Below are 24,057 nucleotides of genomic sequence, written 5' to 3' on the forward strand. Positions count from 1 at the left end.
GTTTTGAATTTTCTAATCAGTGTTTCCTCTCTCTTCCAGACTCCATTAATTTTCTGCCTGCCATTTTCATTTCTGATCTGACTCTACCTTCCAGTCCCCATCTCCCTGCCAAACTAGTTTAAATCCTCCCCAACAGCACGAGCAAAACATCCTGCAAGGAACTCCGTCCTGGCTCGGTTCAGGTGCAACCCGTCCAACTTGTCCCAAAAATCGAAAGTCCTCCCTCCTGCACCATTTTTCCAGCCACACGTTCATCTGTCTTATCCATCTATTCCTGTACATTCATCTGTCTTATCCATCTATTCCTGTACTCACTTGCACGTGGCACTGGGAGTAATCCGGAGATTATTACTTTTGATGTCCTGCTTGCTAATTTCTTACCTTGCTCCCTACGTTCTGACTGCAGCACAACATCCTTATATCTACCTATGTTGTTGGTTCTGATGTGGACTACCACTGCTGGCTGTTCACCCTCCCGCTTCAGGGTGCTCTGTAACTGCTCAATGACATCCTTGACCCTGGCACCAGGGAGCCAACACTCCATTCCTGGATTCACGTCTGTGGCCATAGAAACACCTGATTGTTCCCTTGACGATTGAATCACCTATCACTATGGCTTTTCCAGTCTTCCCTGTACTCCCCTTTGCTGCTGAGTCACCCATGGTGTCATGGACTTGGCTCCGGCTGCACTCCCCAGGTGAAGCATCATTGTCCTCTATATTCAGAACTGAATACCTGCTGGAGAGTGAGACGCACTCGGGGTGTCCTGCACTACCTGCCTGATTCTTTTTGAATGCCTGGTGGTCACCCATTCCCTCTCTCCCTGCATACTCTTAAGCTGTGGGGTGACCACATCTATAAACGTGTTATCTATGTCCAAAGAACAAACAACAGGACAGCACAGGAACAGGCCATTCGGCCGTCCAAGCCCGCGCCGATCTTGATGCCTGTCTAAACTAAAACCTTCTGCACTTCAGGGGACCGTATCCCTCTCTTCCCATCCTATTCATGTATTTGTCAAGATGCCGCTTAAACGTCGCTATCTTCCCTGCTTCCACCACCTTCCCCGGCAGCAAGTTCCAGGCACTCACCACCCTCTGTGTAAAGAACTTGCCTCGCACATCCCCTCTAAACTTTGCCCCACTCGCGTTAAACCTCTGTCCCCTCGGAACTGACTCTGTCACCCTGTGAAAAAGCTTCTGACTATCCACTCTGTCTCTGCCACTCATAACTTTGTCAACCTCTATCATGTCGCCCCTCCACCTCCATTCTCAGTTTTGGGAAAAATAGAGTATATGACTGCATCAGTAAGTAGGAAAAGTTAAAATATGTTGTGACCAGTGGAGAAGTGTGATGAGAATAAACAGATCCTCCTCTGATTTCAACTACACAAGCATTTGTGATTTGGCTCTGTAGCTTAGTTGGTTAAAGCACCTGTCTGGTAAACAAAAGAGCCTGGGTTCAATTCCCAGCAGAGCCTTATTTCACATTCGTGATATGCTTTCGAAGTTTCCTTATCAATCATTTACATCTCTGTTTTGTGAACTTGAACTTGGAATTCAAATTACATGATGAATTTCAGTCACAGGAGAAAACAGCCTTTGTGAAGGATGTGAGTTGGGAATGGCTGTTCCTCCTTGTCCAGAAATTCAGTGCTGATACGCCAAAGGCAACTTCTTTGATACAAATTTGTTCACGGTTACATTCAATCTGGAAAACAGCTCGACATTAATCTCACTGAAGGAAAGTGTGACTGCGTAGTCTGTTTCAGAGTGTTGGTCTCGTAATGTGTTGCTTTTAACCGAGACTGGGGACATGACACGAGTGGGAGGGTTGATCCGAGGTTTGGAATATTTGTCAATCAGGAACAAGAAAAATCAAAGGAACCAAATAAGAAAACCTATGTCTCGTGGGTATTGAGAGACGGTGAGAAGATATTAAACTTTGTTCCATTCAATCCGGCTGCGATGAACTTTGAATTTTTCCGCCTTTTATAAACATTATTTGAAGGGTCTCTGTAACAATGTTCAGTGTTGATGAGAGTGGGGTCTGGGTGAGCAGCTGCTGAGTGTGACAGGGTCAGGACTGGATGCAGGAAGTTCTCTGACACTCTTCTCCCTCTCTCTCTCTGATGGCTTTGAGTTGATTTTCAAGTGTTTGAATAAATGAAGGAAGTTCCCTCCACCCATTTGTTTGGACAGACAGTGTAGTATAAGGATGTAAAGGGTTAATGCTGAAGATAGTGGGATCAACCCCTCCCACTGTCAGAGTGATGATGCAACAGTCACATGAGATGAGGTTTGGGAGAAGAGAGAGCAGCACCAAGGATGCTAGCTTAAGAGGTTTGATGAATGTGTATATAGTATTGTGTAAATTAGAAAAGAGTTCTTAGTTCTTTCAGCAGGAAATGTGTCCAGAAAATATTCAGGAGTCGGAATGCAGATATTAACTCCAAGTGACAGTTCTGGGTTCATTTAACAAAAAAAAGGTAGCGAATAATATTGCTCACTGATTGAAATCCCCCAGTGAGGAGACAGTTAAACAGGTGATCTGTTGGGACATCCTTCGATCCAAGGTTTCGGCAGCATTTAATCTCCCTTTTTGGTGAAATTCTCTGCTATTTGCATCTTTTTTTAATCAGCTTTCATGGGTGAGTGAAAAACTCAAAACATCTTAACAGTTCCATTCTTCCTTCTTCCCATCAGTTTCTCTTTTCTGTCTCAGATCAATATAATGATGAGAATCCCAATTTAATCTGCTGTTTCTGGTGTTTTATCCATTCCAATCAAAATTCAACATTCCAATCAAATCTATTTGTTATTCCACAGTGTCTCTCCATGTGTTTTATTCTGTTGTATTCTCTCACAGTCTGTTTGATGATCAATTTTACATCTCACTCTCTGTTCTGGTGAAGATCAGAAGCAGTGTTATCTGTTTGCACCACCCGACAAGTCGGCCTGAGGCTGTGTCTCATCGATAATGTGGAGTGAGGAACATCGAAACATAGGAGCAGGAGTCGGCCATTCAGCCCATCGAGACTGCCCCGCCATTCAATATGATCATGGCTGAACATCCACTTCAATGCCCTTTTTCCCACACTTTCCTCATATTCCCTTATGTCATTTGTATTTACAAATCTGTCAATCTCTGCTTTAAACATACTCAACGACTGAGCTTCCACAGCCCTCTGGGGTAGAGAATTCCAAAGATTCACAACCCTCTGAGTAACAACATTTCTCCTCATCTCTGTCCTAAGTGGCTTCCCCCTTATTTTGAAATTGTGTCCCCTGATTTTCGACTCCCCAACCAGGAGAAACATCTTCGTTTTATCTACCCTGACTGTCCTTTAAGTATTTTGTGGGTTTCAATGGGATCACCTCTCATTCTTCAAAACTCTAGAGAAGACAGCCCCAGTTTCCCCAATCTCTCTTCATTGGACAATCCCACCATCCCAGGAACAAGTCTGATGAACCTTCGTTGAACTCCCTCCATGGCAATAATATCCTGCCTCAGGTAAGGAGACCAAAACTGTACACAGTACTCCAAGTGCGGTCTAACCAGGGTTCTATACAATTGAAGCAAGAATTCACTACTCCTGTACTCAAATCCTCTTGTGATAAAGGCTAACATACTATTAGCCTTCCTAATTGCTTGCTGCACCTGCATGTTAGCTGTCAGTGACTTATTGACATGGATACCAGGTCACCCTTATACTCTATACCTCAGTTAATAAAGGAAAGGATCCCATATACCTGCTGAACCAGCTTATTAACCTGTACTGCTACTTCAGGGATCTGTAGACATTCACTCCAACGTCCCTCACTTCCTCTACACCATTCAGTGTTTTCCCATTAATTGTGGATTCATTTGCCTTTTTTGACGCGTGCTCTCGCTTTTCCCTGCTCTCCGAGTGAACTCTTGCTCCCTCTCTCTCCTGGGCTCTTTCTGCTCCACTCTGCTCTCACTGTTTCCCACTCTCTTAATGTATCAATATTTGTTTGCCTTGTGTTTAATTTAAAATATGGATTAACTGTATTTTACAGTTGTAGGTTTTATTTGGTAGTCCTGTACAAGTTGTGGATTGTTATTTAATATTTAGCTCTGTGAAAACGATTGTGAATGAAAATATAACTTTCAATCTTATACATGGGCTGGTCTGCAAGCTCCAAGTCCTTCATTTTGTAGTAATGGAATTGATACTGTATCTTTCAGTCTTAATCTCTGTGGGATTTTTGAACTGGTATGTAATGCATAGCTCGGTCTAACGTTCCGATGTACATTATTGGGATTCAAAAGATGATATGAAATAGGGGCATTAGGCCATTCAGCCCATCAAGCCTGCTCCAACATTCAAACAGATCGTGACTGATCATCTACCTCTACGCCATTTTTCCCTGCTATCTCCATATCCCTCGATCCCGTTAGTATTTAGAAATCTATCGATTTCTGTCTTTAATTTGTTCAATGATTGATCTTCCACAGCCCACTGGGATAAAGAATTCCACAGATTTCCCACCCTCTGAGTAAATAAATTCCTGCTCATCTCAGTCTCAAATGGCCTGCCCTTATTCTGAGTCTGTGTCCCCTTGTTCTAGACTCACCAGACAGAGGAAACATCCTATCCATATCTACCCTGTCACACCCTGTAAGAATTTTGTAAGTTTCAATGAGATCACCTTTCATTCTTCGAAACTCCAGAGAATTTCGGCCCAGTTTCTGCAGTCTCTCATCATAAGACAATCCCACCATCCCAGGGGATTAGTCCGGTGAATCTCTGTTGCACTCCCTCTGTGACAAGTCTATCCTTCCTTCAATAAGGAAACCAAAATAGTACAGAATACTCCAGGTGCAGTCTCAGCCAGACTTTATACAATTGAAGCAATACATCTTTAACCATGTACTCAAATCCCCTTTCAATGAAGCCAACATACCATTTGCCTTCCTAATTGCTTTCTGCACCTGCACACTAGCTTTTAGTGTCTCATGAACAAGGACACCCAGGTGCCTTTGGACATCGACACTTCCCAACCTCTCACTATTTAAGAAATACTCTGTCTTTCTGTTTATTCTCCCAAAGTGGAGAAATTCACACTGATTCACATTATATTCCATCTGCCATGTTCTTGCCCATTCACTTACCCTGTCCAAATCCCCTTGAAGCCTCCTTGCATTCATTCTGTACCTTTCAATCATGTAAATTTTGTCTGTTCTGTTTCAAGTTTTATATTTAAAATGTAACCATGGTGACAGAGTTTATTTAGATCTGATAGTGAGTTTGTTTTTGGACTGCGATTGATGTATCAACCTATCAGCTCTACTGAATTGGAGTGAAATAGAAACAACTTCTGTCTCTCCTGCTGTTGTTTGACTGTTGGATTGAAAATGTGTCTATCGACTTTGGGATCAGTGTCTGTCTGACTACTTCTTTTGTTTGTTCCAGTGGAACTGATGAGCTGGCAGTATCTCTGTGCTTTGGGAGTGATCCTGTACCGACTGTGTGTTGGAACGAGATCACTGCACTTTTCCTTGTGTCAAGAATCACCACATCCATTCAGGTTCCTTCATGTATTTTCCTGCAGGAATGAAAGAAATGGTGAGGTAGAAGATACAAAAGCGATCAATGTAATCATCCCAATAATAATCATTATGAACAATCACAAAATGAAAACCAGGAACACAAACAGTGTCAGTGTCTGACTCCACTGCAGTACTGCAGTATTCAGCTTCTGTTTACCAGGTGTTTGCAGTGGTTTTACAACAAGTTTGTGACATTCAGAAACAACAGAAGCCCTGCACTGCTCAATGACTGGGACTGTCCGATAGAGCAGTGACCTTTACACAGTCACATTTCTATTTCAACAGAAAACAAGCAGCCACTATTTAAAATGTGCCTTTCACACTTCTCACCTGGTGTCTGCAATAAACACTCGTTATTTGGCGGCTATTTTTTCCCCACTGTTCACGATCCAACAAACAGTGAGAGACTGGAACTAAAGCAGGAAAATTCCCTCTTCTTTGGGTGGTGAAATTGTCAGTGATTTTCAATAGTGATTTCTTCCCATTGTGTCTCCCTGAGCCTGTACAGACACTGTCCGAGAATGAACTCTCCCTTCCCCGTGTCCCCGGCTCACTCCATGTTCCGGGAGCAGCTCCTGCTCCACAGTGTCTGTTCCAAACACTCCCCGACTCCCCCTCAACTTCCCACCACTCAATGCTAATCTCTGAGCACATCTGCGAACACGCTCCCAAAGCAGTGGCTGCTGGAAGCAGATGCTGTTTCTTCCCTTCCCCCGGGCCCGGGAAGTCTCCATTAGCAGCTGATTTGAAGCATCTTCCCCTGATTGAGTGAATGGCCTCACAGACTGGGTTGGGGAAAGGCTGCGCATGCGCTCCACTCTTCATTGTGACGTCCCACTGGGGGCGGGGCAACACCGCGCGTGCGCAGATCTTTGCCGCAATTCAGCATTCAAACATCAATGGGAACTTTCCCCATTTCGCCCTCATCAAAGTCCCAAAGAAAGTGAAGAGGGGCTTGGACTGGAGGGAGGGAGGGGCGGGGTAGGGGGAACCTAGAACCCAGAAAGCTGCCCACTTGCCCCATTTAGATGCTCAATTTGTGGTCATTCCCTACAGGGGGTTTGTTATTATTGAGCCCCTCCTGGTAAAACAATCCGTTCGAAAGAGGGGAGAAAGGAGGGAGCCGGTGTGTTTGCTGGGACCTTGCAGAATTCATTTCAGCAGCAAAAGTCCCGGGTTATATTAACCCGAGTGAAACACGCTGTCAGTGAGAGGAAAACCGAACAGCCCTTTTCATCTTTTCATTGGAAACAAAGTAGAGCTGGAAGTGCGGCGAGCAGAGCAGACACACAAGCTCAATGACAGGAGAGCTCGGCCGTCCCTGAGTTTCAGCTCCCGGCTCTTACATTTCCTCATCCACACTGTCTTTACTGCGGATGTTCAGGGATTCCTTGTCGGATCTGAGGACTGTATCCATTAAACATTCTGAGTCAGGAGATCCACACACTCTCTGTTATCAAGATTTATGGGCAGGAATGTTTCAAAACATTGTCTATTAAATCATTGTATTATTCACAGAACTAATGAGGCAATCGGTTCATTATTCAGGCCTTGAACTTGGTTTGGGTAGACCGAAAACTGAGAGGTTCAGCACCTCTTCAATCCTTCACTATTGGCCGTGTGGCCTAATGGTTAAGGCGTCTGACTTCGGTGTATTTAATGAGGTTATCAGAAGATTGTAGATTCGAGTCCTGCTACCGTCATTTTGGGCGATCAGTGTTTCGCACCGCAGCCTCACAGCTCCAGCGACCAGTGTTCAGTTCTGGGCAATGTCTGTGCGCAGTTTGAGTTCTCCCTGCAACTGCGTGTGTTTCCTCGCACAGCCAAAGACTTGCAGATTGATTGGGAAATTGACCATTGTGAATTGCCCCGAGTGTTGGTTGGTGATGGGGGATGTGGTCGGGAAAATGGGAATAATGTTGGATGAGTATAAATGGGTGGTTGTTGGTCGGCAGAGACTTGGTGGGCCGAAGGGCCTGTTTCAGTGCTGCAACTATTAATAAATAACTGATTTTTTTGATGAAATAACAGAAAAGGTTGATGAAGGGAAAGCAATGGATTTTGTCTATATGGATTTTCAGAAAGCGTTTGACAAACTACCACATAAAATGCTGGGTAACAAAACTGAGGCTCTTGGAATAGGAGGGTCAGTATCTGCTTAGATTAAAAAATGTATGAAATATCAAGAAAAGCGTGTTGTGGTATTTGGTTGTTTTTCAGAATGGAAGATGGTGAACAGTGATGTCCACAAGGGTCAGTGTCAGGACCACCATATATATAAATGACTTGAATATTGGAATCACAGAATTGTTACTGCACAGAAGGAGGCCATTTGGCCCATCGTGTCTGCACTGACTCTCCAAATGAGCAATTCACCTCATGTCATTTCCCCGTCCTCTCCCCATTATCGTGCACATTCTTCCTTTTCAGATAACAGTCTAATTCCCCTATGAATGCTTCAATTAAAGCTGCCTCCATCACATTATCAGGCAGTTCATACTTTAACCACTCGCTGTGTGAAAAAGTTTTTCCTCATGTCGCTTTTGCTTCTTTTACCAATTACTTTAAATCTGTGCCCTCTCATTCTCGATCCTTTCACAAGTGGGAACAGTTTCTCCCTATCCACTCTGTCCACACCCCTCATCATTTTGAATACCACTTTGAAATCTCCTCTTCGCCTTCTTTTCTCTCAGGAAAACAGTCCTAACTTCTCCAATCTATCTTCATAACTGAAATTCCTCATCCCTGGAACCATTCTCATGAATCTTTTCCATAATCTCTCCAATGCCTTCACATCTTTCCTAAAGTGTGGCACCCAGAACTGGACTCAGTACTTCAGCTGAGGCTAGTGTCTTATACAAGTTCAACATGACCTCCTTGTTCTTGTACTCTATGCCTCTATTACTAAAGCCGCGGATACTGTATGCTTTATTAACCGCTCTCTCAAGCAATGACTTATACCCCCAGGTCCCTCTGCTCCTGCACCCCCTTTAGAATTGTACCCTTTATTCTATATTGTCACTCCATGTTCTTCTGACCAAAATGAATCAATTCACATTTCTCTGCATTGAACTTCACCTGTCATCTGTCCTCCCATCCCACCAACTTGTCTATGTCCTTTTGAAGTTCTACACTATCATCCTTACAGTTCACAATGCTTCCAATTTTCGTATCATCCATAAACTTTGAAATTCTGCCCTGTACACCAAGGTCTAGGTCATTAATATATATCAGGAAAGGCAAGGGTCCCAACACTGACTCCTGGGGAACTCCACTACAAACCTTCCTCCAGCCCGAAGAACATCCATTTCTCACTACTCTTTGTTTCCTGTCACTCAGCCAATTCCATATCCATGTTACTACTGTCCCTTTTATTCCATGAGTTATAACTTTGCTCACAAGTCTGTTGTGTTGCACTGTGTCAAACTCCTTTTGAAAGTCAATAAAAGCAAAATACTGCAGATGCTAGAAATCTGAAATATAAACAAAAAGTGCTGGAAATACTCAGCAGGTCTGGCAGCATCTGTGGAGAGAGAAACAGAGTTAATGTTTCAGGTCAGTGACCATTCAGATGCTGCCAGACCTTTTGAAAGTCCATGTACACCACATCAACAGCATTGCCCTCATCAACCCTCTCTGTTACCTCATCAAAAAACTCCAGCAGGACAGTTAAACATGATTTTCCCTTTAGAAATCCATGCTGGCTTTCCTGAATTAACCCACATTTGTCCATGGGACTATTAATTTTGTCCCGAATTATTCTTTCGAGAAGTTTTCCCACCACCGAAATAGAACTGACTGGGGAGTGAGACGAGGTGAGTTGCTTTAGCAGAGAGCCAGCATGGGTTCGTCAGGCCGAATGGCCTCCTTCTGTGCTTTAGCCATTCTATGATTGTATGATTCCAGCAACAACTGTTGATGGAGAGGCAGTGATACAGGAATGGGTTGACAGAAAGGGGAAAGTCTGGGCTGGTCTGTGTTTGCAGCATTTGCAGCTTGTGTTCGGGTTTGTGAATAAAGGTAATTTGGAAGCTGTGTTCCAAATTGAACTGTTTACTGGAAGGAAGAAATTGATGTAAACAAAGAGTAAAACGTGTTAAGATGAAGCGTGGTGTGATTGTGGATAGCAGTAAATATTGTGTTGGTGAATTATTTCTGTTAATAAACATCCACTGCACCCTCTGCTGCAGGCTGCTGTTTATATCCAGCTGTGTATTAGTGCTGTGTGTTAGCGAGATAGATGTTTGTTTCAACGCTGTTTATAAAGCAATAGCATTGCACTCAAACAGTCCCAGACACAGCAACACACGTACAAAAGCAAAATACTGCGGATGCTGGAAATCTGAAACAGAAACAGAAAATGCTTGAAATAGTCAGCAGGTCTGGCAGCATCTGTGGAGAGAGAACAAAGTTAATGTGAGCTAAGGAAACAGACCTGAACTCTTAACTGTTTCTCTCTGCACAGATTCTGCCAGACCTACTGAGCATTTCCAGCATTTTCTGTTTTTAATACAGCAACACCTTTGATCAGCAGTAGCGGTGATAGTGCGAGCCAGGGGGCAGCTGGGAAGGTACGTTTCACTATTAAGTACTTACCTGGCGATGCGGCGGACGCGGACACGGGAACTGCTGGGTAAGTGAACTTATATATTCGGGCAGTGGCTAAACCCGAAACACTACACGTCTAGTGTCTCCCACCCATCCTCCTCCTCCAACCAAAAAAATGGACTCTTGTGTGGAGGGTTTGGTAATGTAAGGTTTTCCTTTATATTTTTTTATTCTCTGTTGTCAATTTAGAGCAGAGGGGATGGAAGCTAGGGCAGTTGCATGCTCCTCTTGCAGGATGTGGGAGGTAAGTGTCACCACTTGTGTCCCTGCTGACTTCACCTGTGAGAAGTGCACCCAACTCCAGCTCCTCGCAGACCGCGTGAGGGAACTGGAGCTGGGGCTGGATGAACTTCGGATCATGCGGGAGGCAGAGGGGATGATAAAGAGCAGTTATAGGGAAGTACTGACACCGAAGTCGCAGGATAAAGGTAGCTGGGTGACCGTCAGGGGAGGGAAAGGGAATAGGCGCACAGTGTAGGGATCCCCTGTGGTTGGCGGTGGGGGGGGGGGACCTACCAGGGGAAAGCCACAGTGGCCAGGTCTCTGGCACTGAGCCTGGCTCTGCGGCTCAGAAGGGAAGGGTGGAGAATAGGAGAGTGATAGTGATAGGAGATTCAATGGTTAGAGGAACAGACATGAGATTCTGTGGTCGCGAACGAGACTCCCGGATGGTATGTTGCCTCCCGGGTGCCAGGGTTAGGGATATCTCGGATCGAGTCTACAGGATTCTTAAGGGGGAGGGGGAGCAGTAGAAGTCGTGGTACATATCGGTACCAATGACATAGCTCAGAAAAGGGATGAGGACCTGAAAAGCAAATATAGGAGTTCGGTTGGAAGGTAAAAGGCAGGATGAGCAGAGTAGTAATCTCAGGATTGATACCGGTGCCACGTACTAGTGAGGCTAGAAACAGAGAGCAAGTGCAGCTGAACACGTGGCTACAGAGCTGGTGTAGGAGGGAGGGCTTCAGTTATGTGGATCATTGGGATACCTTCTGGGGAAGGTGGGACCTGTACAAGAAGGACGGGTTGCATCTGAACTGGAGGGGCAGCAATATCCTGGGCGGGAGGTTTGCTAGAACTCTTTGGGAGGGTTTAAACTAGTTTGGCAGGGGGATGGGAACAGGAGCTATGGATCAGTGGATGGGGTAGCTGTTGATCAGGCAGATACTGAGTGCAGAGAGTCTGTGAGGAAGGTTAGACAGTTGGCAGGGGAAAGTTGCAGCCAGTATGATGGGTTGAAGTGTGTCTATTTTAATGCAAGAAGTGTCAGGAATAAGGGTGATGAACTTAGAGCATGGATCAGTACTTCGAGCTACGATGTTGTGGCCATTACGGGCACTTGGAGATCACAGGGGCAGGAATGGATGTTGGATGTTCCCGGGTTTAGATGTTTCAAAAGGAATAGGGAGGGAGGTAAAAGAAGTGGGGGAGTGACATTGTTAATCAGGGATAGTATCACAGCTGCAGAAAGGGAGGTCATCGACGAGGGTTTGTCTACTGAGTAATTATGGGTGGAAGTCAGAAACAGGAAAGGAGCAGTCACTTTATTGGGATTTTCTATTGACCCCCTAATAGCAACAGAGACACGGAGGAACAGATTGGGAGGCAGATTTTGGAAAGGTGCAGAAGTTGCAGGGTTGTTGTCATGGGTGACTTCAACTTCCCGAATATTGATTGGAACCTCCTTCGTGCAAATAGTTTGGATGGAGCAGTTTTTGTCAGGTGTGTCCAGGAAGGTTTCCTGACTCAATATGTAGATTTTTTTTTTAAATTATTTCCAAAATATACTTTATTCATAAAAATCTGTAAAAATTACATTGCCAAACAGTTTCCAAACAGCACCAAAAAATACAAACATTGCAAGGTAGATCAGTTTCCTTCAATACTGTCATGAGTTTCTTCCCAACCCTTCCGGCCTGACTCAATAGGTAGAATGTTTTTTTCCAAAATATACTTTATTCATAAAAATCTGTAAAAATTACATTGCCAAACAGTTTCCAAACAGCACGAAAAAATACAAACATTGCAAAAGAGATCAGTTTCTTTCAATAATGTCATGAGTTTCTTCACAACCCTTCCGTTTCACAATTGTCATGTCAATTACAGTTTTACATTTACAGCAATTGAGAATATTAACGATACAGTTCGAGGGGCTTCCCATGGTTCCAACCCCTCAGTCCCGCTTGGTGGGGGAACCTTACACTGTGGTCTTTCCCCATTGAGCCTTTGCTGCGGCTGCCCCAAGCTTTAGTGCGTCCCTCAGCACGTAGTCCTGGACCTTGGAATGTGCCAGTCTGCAACATTCGGTGGTGGACAACTCTTTGCGCTGGAAGACCAGCAAGTTTCGGGCAGACCAAAGGGCGTCTTTCACCGAATTGATAGTCCTCCAGCAGCAGTTGATGTTTGTCTCGGTGTGCGTCCCTGGGAACAGCCCGTCGAGCACAGACTCCTGTGTTACAGAGCTGCTTGGGATGAACCTTGACAAAAACCACTGCATCTCTTTCCACACCTGCTTTGCAAAGGCACATTCCAGGAGGAGGTGGGCGACCGTCTCTTCCCCACCACAGCCAACGCGGGGGCACTGTGCGGAGGGGGCGAGACTTCGGGTGTGCATGAAGGATCTGACGGGGAGGGCCCTTCTCACCACCAGCTAAGCTATGTCTTGGTGCTTGTTTGAAAGTTCTGGTGATGAGGCATTCCGCCAAATGACTTTGACGGTCTGCTCGGGGAACCATCCGACAGGATCCACCGTTTCCTTTTCCCGTAGGGCCTTGAGGACATTCCGTGCAGACCACTGCCTGATGGACCGGTGGTCAAAGGTGTTTTGCCGCAGAAACTGCTCCACGAAGGATAAGCCGACTAGAGGGGAGGCGATGTTGGATTTGGTGCTTGGCAACGAACCAGGCCAGGTGGCAGATCTCTCGGCGGGAGAACATTTTGGTGATAGTGATCACAACTCCCGGACATTTACTATCGTCATGGAGAGGGACAGGAGCAGACGGGATGGGAAAATATTTAATTGGGGGAGGGGGAATTACAATGCTATTATGCAGGAACTGGGGTGCATAAATTAGGAACAGATGTTCTCAGGGAAATGCACGACAGAAATGTGGAGGTTGTTTCGGGAGCACTTGCTGCGACTGCTGGATAGGTTTGTCCTGATGAGGCACGGAAGGGATGGTAGGGTGAAGGAACCTTGGATGACAAGAAATGTGGAACAGCTAGTCAAGAGGAAGAAGGAAGCTTACTTAAGGTTGAGGAAGCAAGGATCAGACAGGGCTCTAGAGGGTTACAAGGTAGCCAGGAAGGAACTGAAGAATGGACTTAGGAGAGCTAGAAGGGGACATGAAAAAGTCTTGGCGGGTCGGATTAAGGAAAATCCCAATGCGTTCTACAATTATGTGAGGAACAAGAGGATGGCCAGAGTGAGGGTAGGGCCGATCAGGGATAGTGGAGGGAACTTGTGCCTGGAGTCGGAGGAGGTAGGGGAGGTCCTAAATGAATACTTTGCTTCAGTATTCACTAGTGAGAGGGACCTGGTCGTTTGTGAGGACAGCGTGAAACAGGCTGATATGCTCGAACAGGTTGATGTTAAGAGGGAGGATGTGCTGGAAATTTTGAAAGACATGAGGACAGATAAGTCCCTGAGGCCAGACGGGATATACCCAAGGATATTAAGGGAAGCGAGGGAAGAGATTGCCGCGCCTTTGGCGATGATCTTTGCGTCCTCACTGTCCACTGGAGTAGGACCAGATGATTGGAGGGTGGCAAATGTTATTCCCTTGTTCAAGAAAGGGAAGAGGGATAACCCTGGGAATTATAGACCAGTCAGTCTTATGTCGGTAGTGGGCAAATTATTGGAGAGGATTCTGAGAGACAGGATTTATGATTAGTTGGAAATGCATAGTTTGATTAGAGACAGTCAGCATGGCTTTGTGAGGAGCAGGTCATGCCTCACAAGCCTTATTGAATTCTTTGAAGATGTGACAAAACACATTGATGAAGGAAGAGCAGTGGATGTGGTGTATATGGATTTCAGCAAGGCGTTTGATAAGGTTCCCCATGGTAGGCTCATTCAGAAAGTAAGGAGGCATGGGATACAGGGAAAGTTGGCTGTCTGGATACAGAATTGGCTGGCCCATAGAAGACAGAGGGTGGTAGTAGATGGAAAGTATTCAGCCTGGAGCTCGGTGACCAGTGGTGTTCCGCAGGGATCTGTTCTGGGACCTCTGCTCTTTGTGATTTTTATAAATGACTTGGATGAGGAAGTGGAATTCTGGGTTAGCAAGTTTGCCGATGACACGAAGGTTGCTGGAGTTGTGGATAGTGTGGAAGGCTGTTGTAGGTTGCAACGGGACATTGACAGGATGCAGAGCTGGGCTGAGAAGTGGCAGATGGAGTTCAACCTGGAAAAGTGTGAAGTGATTCATTTTGGATGGTCGAATTTGAATGCAGAATACAGGCTGAAAGACAGGATTCTTGGTAGTGTGGAGGAACAGAGGGATCTTGGGGTCCATGTCCAAAGATCGCTCAAAGTTTCCACCCAAGTTGATAGGGTTGTTAAGAAGGCGTATGGTGTGTTGGCTTTCATTAACAGGGGGATTGAGTTTAAGAGCCGCGAGGTTATGCTGCAGCTCTATAAAGCCCTGGTTAGACCACACTTGGAATATTGTGTTCAGTTCTGGTCGTCTCATTATAGGAAGGATGTGGAAGCTTTAGAGAGGGTGCAGAGGAGATTTATCAGGATGCTGCCCTGACTGGAGGGCATGTCTTACGAAGAAAGGTTGAGGGTGCTAGGGCATTTCCCATTGGAACGAAGAAGGATGAGAGGTGACTTGATAGAGGGGTACAAGATGATGAGAGGCATAGATAGAGTGGATAGCCAGAGACTTTTTCCCAGGGTGGAAAGGGCTATCACCAGGGGGCATAATTTTAAGGTGATGGAGGAAGGTTTCGGGGAGATGTCAGAGGTCGGTTCTTTACACAGAGAGTGGTGGGTGCGTGGAATGCACTGCCAGCGGTGGTAGTAGAAGCAGATACATTAGGGACATTTAAGCGTCTCTTGGATAGGTACATGGATGATAGTAGAATGAAGGGTATGTAGGTAGTTTTGATCTTCGAGTAGGTTAAAGGTTCGGCACAACATCGTGGGCCGAAGGGCCTGTACTGTGCTGTACTGTTCTATGTTCTATAACACAGGTGTTGGGAGGCTCAGCTTGGCTACGCAATGTTACAAGCACGCTGAGTAACGCCATCGACAACGGGGCAGAGAAAAAAACACACAGAAAACTAATAGACTGTGAGGAAGCAAAAGTGAGGAACAGAGAGAGAGAGACAGACAACGAAACTGAGATGGAGAAACAAGGCATTTGTTTGATTGTGTTCTCCCTGTTGTGTAACGGTATTTCCTGTTGTGTAAATATGTTTTCTGTTGTGTAAAGATGTACCCTGTTGTTGTGTAAAGGTTTCCCCTGTTATTGTTTTATTTTCTGTTACTGACCGTCTCCTCACTGTGACCATTTGTCCTGCTTTTATTGTGGCCAAAATCACCATCTGGTGGTGGAGAGAAGACTCTGCAGGAAGGGGTTGACAAAGTGGGAGAGACTCGGCTGGTCCGTGTTTGCAGTTTGTCTTCGTGTGAGCACAAGTGATTTGTTACTGATTGATGTGTTCACTAGAAGGAAAAAGCTGATTGCAATCGAGTGCATCTTGTTATTATGGGGAACCACTTGATGTTGTGAAATTGAACTGTTTGTGTTACTACCAAACATAAACAGCAGCGAATGGTTTCAATCCATCGACCTCTGGGTTATGGGCCCAGCACACTTCCGCTGCGCCACTCTGCTAACTGCTGGTTTCAATTTTAGCTGCCTGTTAGTGAAATATGTTCATTTCCCCAATGTTTATATAAAAATAGGATTGGAGTCGGATTTCTCAAGAATCTCAGCAACACACGTGCTGACGGACTCACCCTCACTGCACAATGACACAAGGACACAGAGTAACAGCATCGACAATGAGGCAGGCAGAGAAAGACACACAGAAAACCAGGAAGATATTATCAGGACCCAGAAAGGAACAGACAGAGAAAGACACACAGAAAACCAGGAAGATATCATCAGGACCCAGAAATGAACAGACAGAAAAAGGTACTGAGCAAACCAGCAAGAGACAGTGAAATAAAAGCAAAATACTGCGGATGCTGGAAATCGGAAATAAAAACAAGAAATGCTGGAACCACTCAGCAGGTCTGGCAGCATCTGTGGAAAGAGAAGCAGAGTTAACGTTTTGGGTCAGTGACCCTTCATCGGAACGAAGAGTTAACGTTTCGGGTCAGTGACCCGAAACATTAACTCTTCTTCTCTTTCCACAGATGCTGCCAGGCCTGCTGAGTGGTTCCAGCATTTCTTGTTTTTATTATAAGAGACAGCGAGAGACTGATGAACACCACTTGGAGGGAGCACTGAGGGTGGCAAGGGCACAGAATGTAGTCTGGCTGGGGGATTTCAATGTCGATCACCATGAGTGGCTCGGTAGCACCACTACTGACCATGCTGGCCGAGTCCTAACGGACAAAGCTGCTCGATTGGGTCTGCAGTAGGTGGTGAGGGAACTAACAAGAGGGAAAAACATACTTGACCTCATCCTCACCAATCTGCCTGCCGCAGTTGCATCTGTCCATGACAGTATTGGCAGGAGTGACCACTGCACAGTCCTTGTGGAGATGAAGTCCTGTCTTCACATTGAGGATACCCTCTATCGTGTTGTGTGCCACTACCACTGTGCTAAATGGGATAGATTTTGAACAGATCTAGCAATGTATAACTGGGCATCCATGAGGTGCTGTGGACCATTAGCAGCAGCAGAATTGTAGTCATCCACATTCTATAACCGCATGGCCCGGCATATTCCCCCACTCTAACATTACCAACAAGCTGGGGACCAACCCCAATTCAATGAAGAGTGCAGGAGGGCATGCCAGGAGTAGCACCAGGCATACCTTGAAATGAGGCATTAGCCTGATGAAGCTACAGCCCAGGACTACTTTCATGCCAAGCAGCAGAAGCAGCATGTAATAGACAGGGCTAAGTGATCCCACAACCAACGGTTCAGATCTACACCCTGCCACATCCAATGATGAATGGTGGTGGACAATTAAACAACCAACAGGAGGAGGTGGATCCACAAATATCCCCAACCTCAATGATGGGGGAGCCCAGCACATCAGTGCAAAAGATAAGGATGAAGAATTTGAAACAATCTGCAGCCAGAAGTGCTGGGTTGATGATCCATCTCGGCCTCCTTCTGAAGTCCCCAGCATCACAGATGCCAGTCTTCAGCCAATTCGATTCACTCAACGTGATATCAAGAAACGACTGAAGGCACTGGATACAGCAAAGGCTATTGGCCCTGACAATATTCCGGCAATAGTACTGAAGACCTGTGCTCCAGAACTTGCCGCGCCCCTAGCCAAGCTGTTCCAGTACAGCTACAACAATGGCATCTACTCGGCAATGTGGAAAGTTGCCCAGGTATGTCCTGTACACAAAAAGCAGGACACATCCAACCCAGCCAATTGCTGCCGCATCACTCTACTCTCAATCATCAGTTTAGTGATGGAAGATGTCATCGACAGTGCTATCAAGTGGCACTTGCTTTGCAATAACCTGTTCAGTGACGCTCAGTTGGGTTCCGCCAGGGCCATTCAGCTCCTGACCTCATTACAGCCTTGGTTCAAACAAGGACAAAAGAGCTGAACTCAAGAGGTGAGGTGAGAGTGTCTGCCCTTGACATCAAGGTAGCATTTGACTGAGTATGGCATCAAGGAGCCAGAGCAAAACTGGAGTCAATGGGAATCAAGAGGAAAACTCTGCACTGGTTGGAATCGTACCTAGCACTAAGGAAAATGGTTGTGATTGTTGGAGGTCAATCATCTCAGCTCCAGGACATTACTGCTGGAGTTCCTCAGGGTAGTATCCTCGTCCCAACCTTCTTCACTACTTCATCAGTGACCTTCCTTCAATCATAAGGTCAGAAGTGGGGATGTTCACTGATGATTGCAAAATTTAGCACCATTCGCGACTCCTCAGATACTGAAGCAGTCCATGTAGAAATGCAGCAAGACCTGGACAATATCCAGGCTTGGGCTGATAAGTGGCAAGTAACATTCGCGCCACACAAGTGCCAGGCAATGACCATCTCGAACAAGAGAGAATCTAACGATCTCCCATTGACACTCAACGGCATTACGATCGCTGAATCCCCCACTATCAACTTCCTGGGGGTTCCCATTGACCAGAAACTGAACTGGAGTAGCCTTATAAATAGTGTGACTACATGAGCTGGTCAGAGGGTAGGAATCATGCGGTGAGTAACTCACCTCCTGACTCCCCAAGCCTGTCCACCATTTACAAGGCACAAGTCTGGAGTGTGATGGAATACTATCCACTTGCCTGGATGGGTGCAGCTCCAACAACATTCAAGAAGCTCGACACCATCCAGGACAAAGCAACACGCTTGATTGGCACGCCGTCCACAACATTCACTCCCTTCACCACTGACAGCAGTGTGTACCATCTACAAGATGCACTGCAACAATGCACCAAGGCTACTCAGGCAGCACCTTCCAAATCTATATCCTCTACTGCCTAGACGGACAAGGGCAGCAGATGCATGGGAATACAACAACCTGAAAGTTCTCCTCCAAGCGACACATCATCCTGACTTGGAACTATATCGCCATTCCTTCCTTCACTGCAGCTGGGTAAAAATCCTGGAACTCCCTTCCTAATAGCACTGTGGGTGTACCTACCCCACATGGACTGCAATGGTTCAAGAAGGAAGCTCACCACCACCTTCTCATGGGCAATTAGGGATGGACAATAAATGCTGGCCTGGCTGGCGACGTCCACATCCCATGAAACAAATAATTAAATACAATAACAGCTCATCTCAATTCTTAGTATTTCTAAATCCCACCAGTCCAACATAAGCTGAACAATTATTGCATGTTGTGATTGACGGTCTGGTCTGTAAACTGCACTGTATCACAGATTGCTGACATTTGCTGACTGGAAGTGAGAACTGCAAAATCGGGACAGTAGTTCACATAGTCTGTCAGTGTGAAAGAATCAGGCAATGTGAGGTAATAGAATTTGTCTGTAAATGTTACACTCATATTGCTTTATATTTTTATATTGAAAATAAAAGTAATCATTTCGTGAAAATAGTGACATGTTGTCCAAACTTTGGAAGCCAGTTGTTTTCGTCTTGCACTCAGCAGGGCAATCCGCAAGAATACCAATTTAAGGGAAAACAACAACTTTCTTCTGTATGAGAATAGAGTGCTGATTGGTTGGCAAGTGAACTCTGATTGGTCGAGGCATTGCCATTCAGAATGCATCAGTTTATGGTAACTGACAGATAACTGCCCAGCTTTGTTTGAAATTTAAACCAGGCAGCTTGACTCTGATTGGTCAAGGCATTGCCCTGTGGAATGAGCCAGTGAATGGCTGTCACTTATTTTGTTTCGCTGAAACTGGCACAACATGTGTGCATGTTCTTTCTGTCTGCAAAGAACAGGGCCCTGTGTATTAATATATGCAGCTGACAGGACACACCAATGCACCACACGGCAAGCCCTACTGACAGTCTTAAATCGGTTGTCAGTGCAATTCTTAGCACACTGAGAATTATTTAGCAAATGTTGTCCTATTGTGGAATCACATCTCATGTTGGATACTGTGTTTTGAGTTTTGCAAGCACGGGTTGGTTGGGTAGGGCCCATTGCGAACAGCGGAAGGGACATGTTATTTGATACAATCCGCCAGTTTTGGGATGTACGGTCGAGAAACCTAGCATCACACTGGTATTGAAATTCATATATCACGTTACTTATTTGTGTGATAGGCAGGACGTCTCTTTTGCTTGACAGCAGCATCCCGTTAGTGGCGAACACCACACTTGTTGCTCCTGCATAGTAACAGCAGGAAACAGCTCGCTTCACTTGTTACTCACATACTGGGGATATTTTACCCTTCCAGGGTAATTTGAGGGAGACTGGGCACTTTTCAGGGCTCAAAATGACGTGCTTCAGCCCGTTTATAAGTTTGTGCGATATACAGTGAGAAATGATCTGATCAGTGTTGCCATTGTAATGCAGGATGTCTTTGATTCGCCCTATTTCAGCATCAAGCTTGCATGGTGAGCAAATGGCTCAGCCCTATTTATGAGGTTGTCGATAAGACCAATCTTATAGCGCGTGGAACTGTAATAATCCCAACGCGTGTATTGACCAGTGAAGGTAGGTTTGCGGTAGACCGTGGTAGAAAACCCCTGAGCAGATTTCTCAACTAGTACATCAAGGAAAGGGAATCATTTGACAGCTCCATTCCAAAGATGAATTTGAGTGTAGGATGGAGCCCATGAAGACGTGCAAGGAAATTATTTCATGCAGCTGCGGATTCAAATTTAGCAAACGTATCATCTACATATTGGAAATATGCAAGAGGTCGGAGGTTAGGTGTCATTCCCTTAAAAACAGGTTTGTCATGGAATCCAACAAAGATGTTTGTGAGAGCTGGGCCTAGAGGGGATCCCATGGCAACACCAGCGATACATGGTGTCAATAAAACTGAACCCAACTGTGCAGGTTGCCGAGTTCATAAGTTCAATGAATACGGATTCACGCAATGGTGACGGGTCTAGATCACCATGATATAGCACTGCAGTGCAAATATCTATGGCTTCCTGAAGTGGTACATTGGTGAATAGGCTAGCAATGTCAAATGAACACATGGACACGACATTGCTATCGATATGCAAGTCCTGTATGGTCTTCGCAAATGTGAAGGAATCCTTCACCGTGTTTGTGGAGAACTTGCTCAAAAACTGGTTGTAACAATTTGCCCAATCATTTGGAAAATTCATTTCAGGATACTATTTACATTACTTCAAATAAAGAAAACACAACGACACAAAGAATTGAGCACAACGCTGAAAGTTTCACAGCAAATAGTCAAATGGGAAATGGATGAAATACAGAAAGAAAAAGCCTAAAATACTGAAAACACTCAGCCAGTCCGGAAACAACTGTGGAGAAGAGAAGCTCGGGTTAATGGTCCAGTTCTGTGACCCTTCTATAGACCTGAAACATTGCTCCTCCCTTCCTCTCTCCACAGATACTGCTGGAACTGCTGAGTGTTTCCAGAATCTTCTGTTATTATTCAGATTTCCAGTGTGAGCAGTATTTCTCTTTTTGAAAATAAAATATTCCCTGAGAGGAATGGAACTTAAAATAAAAAATAGGAGTGGGCCATTCGGCCCATCGAAATAGCTCTGCCATTCAATAAGATCACAGCTGATTTCCTACATCAACTCCAGCTTACCACACTAGCACAGATCCGTTGATTCCCTTAGTATCCAAAAACCTATCGATCTCTCTCTTGGATAAACCCAACGATCATCCACATCTCTAGAGTCACAGAGAAATACAGCACTGAAAAAGGCCCTTCGGCCCACCGAGTCTGCGCCGACCAACAACCACCCATTTATACTAATCCTACACTAATCCCATATTCCTACCACATCCCCACCGACCCTATATTTCCCTCCCACCTACCTAAACCAGGGACAATTTATCATGGCCAATTTACCTACCAACAAGTCTTTTGGCTTGTGGGAAGAAACCGGAGCACCTGGAGAAAACCCACACAGACACAGGGAGAACTTGCAAACTCCACCTAGGCAGTACCTAGAATTGAACCCGGGTTGCTGGAGCTGTGAAGCTGCGGTGCTAACCACTGCGCCACTGTGCCGCCCATAATGTGTGATCTCACCAAGGCTCTGTCTAATTGCAGTCAAACTTCTTTATTCTTATAAAAACTCTTCACAATGTTGAACACAACTATTAACTGCCATTCTGCTCCAAGAACAAGGACCCCAGCTTCACGCACCCCAGACCCCTATTCTTTCCACATTAGCTGAATTCCTGCATTTCTGATACCATTCCAGTAAATCTCCTCTGCACCCTCTCTGAGGCCTTGACATTCCTGCTAAAGTGTGGAGCATGGAATTGGACACAACGCTCTAACTGAGGCCTATAACCAGTGAGATTTCTAAAGGTCCAGCGTAAATTCCTTGTCTGTGTCCCGTACTCCCATTTCTGGTTTCTGACTCAATGTCGGCTCTGAGCTGTTGAAACTGCCTGAATAAATATTTCCACCCAAGAAAGCGCTCGGAATGTGAGAAAGGACAAAGTGAGCGACCAAGTACATCAACTCCAAGTAAAACTCCACCGTGTAGTGAAAACACTCGAAACACAACGGCTCTTTTAAGAGCCACCCACAATCGCTCTGAAAAAACTGCACCAACATCTCTCTAGAATTGGTTTATTTCATTGGTTTTAATGCTCAGTAACTCTCTGGAACTTTCTCACTGTCTTTGTGTTTTCTGTTTCAATCTTGTATGGAGTGTCTGGGAAGATGAGTTTCACTGCCTGGGAGGAGCTTTGTGGTTTTCCTGCAGAAACACAAAACAAAGTCTCTTTTCAGAGTCACCCACCGCCTCATCGGGACAGCAGTGACATGGGAACGGGAGCTGGGGTGTGTTTTATGCCGGAAATATCAGTTAATGATTTATGTTGTGCTCTCGTTAGATTCCAATCTCTGAATCGAGCCTTTCCACCGCACCAGGGTTATGGGGAGAGTTTTCATCGTTTCTTTTCTAAACGTACAGACGATGTTATAAAGTTGCTGATTTATCCAGATGGTGGATTCTCCCCTCACAGTGAAAAGTAACATCACACCTTCACATCTGCCCATTGTTTTATAATTGAATAATTAGTCAAATGGAATTATTTGTGATGTTATTTCCCCCGAGACGGTGTTTCCTGCAGTGAAACTGATGAGTTTCAGCTCAGTCATTCAGGGACCTGGAAGTCCTGCAGTTTGAGCCCGCTGTCACCCCAGCCCACTTCTGATTGGTCACCCTCTTCTCATAAAGTCAGTGACAGCACATGAGAAGTCCATTCGCCCCATTAAGTCCATGTCGGGTTTCCAATCTGTTCAGTCCCCGATTCAATCCCCAAATCCCTTTGGGTCAAAATGACCATGGCAGGACTCGAACCTGCAATCTTCTGATAACATCATAAAATACACCGAATTCAGACGCCTTATCCATTAGGCCACACAGCCATTAGCTTACATGAATGATTCAATCAGAGAATCTCGAAGCACAAAATACAAAAAATCATTGGTTGAACCTGTCAACCTGGCAGAATATTTGAATTTGTGAAAGCTGCCAATTTCACTTTGGAAAAGAAGTGATCGACTGGAAAAGTACATAAAAATCTATTTTCCCGTAGCGGTTTAAATAAACTTTTAAAACACAATTTTGCTTTTACCGACTCAAATTGCTGGTGCTATTTTATGAACAGCTTTATTTTGCCAATTTTTGTCAACTTCTCATCCGTAACTGACAGTAAAACACTCCGATCAGCAATCTTTCACGTGACAAATAACTCAAACTCGGTGTGGAAGGAATAAATTACAGACTATTGGTAATTCCCCTTCACACAGGCTTCAGGGGGACAGTGAGAAGACACTGAAATAGTTGCTTCATCCTTTTAAAAGGTTACCATTCTGTCCTGTTACTGACATGTTGGAATCAGATTTGTATTTAACAAGATATTTCTGTGAAAACAAAATCCTCAACAGACCAGCTGGGAATCTGGGAATCACTGTAGTAAAATAAAAGGCTTTTGATTGAGAAGACGGGACCGTCTCACCAGCAGCCTGGTTACATTCCCCTCACATCCTTACACAGTGAGCAGCTCTTTCCCTCGAGAAATAGGCAGCAGCAGTTGGAAGTTCA

At 45.1% G+C, this 24,057-nt stretch overlaps 2 non-coding genes across 2 annotated transcripts; one reads left to right on the top strand and one right to left on the bottom strand.

Moving 5' to 3' along the window:
* The first annotated feature begins 1,406 nt into the window (after window positions 1–1,406).
* trnat-ggu (transfer RNA threonine (anticodon GGU)) lies at window positions 1,407–1,480 on the top strand. The gene has a single exon. It is a non-coding gene; the product is annotated as a tRNA-Thr (tRNA).
* A 21,809-nt stretch (window positions 1,481–23,289) lies between these two features.
* trnar-ucg (transfer RNA arginine (anticodon UCG)) lies at window positions 23,290–23,378 on the bottom strand. Its single transcript is given in 2 exon segments — window positions 23,290–23,325; window positions 23,342–23,378. It is a non-coding gene; the product is annotated as a tRNA-Arg (tRNA).
* Between the last annotated feature and the right edge of the window lie 679 nt (window positions 23,379–24,057).

This window comes from Heterodontus francisci, unplaced genomic scaffold (genome assembly GCF_036365525.1).
Source record: "Heterodontus francisci isolate sHetFra1 unplaced genomic scaffold, sHetFra1.hap1 HAP1_SCAFFOLD_86, whole genome shotgun sequence".
Classification (NCBI taxonomy): domain Eukaryota; kingdom Metazoa; phylum Chordata; class Chondrichthyes; order Heterodontiformes; family Heterodontidae; genus Heterodontus; species Heterodontus francisci.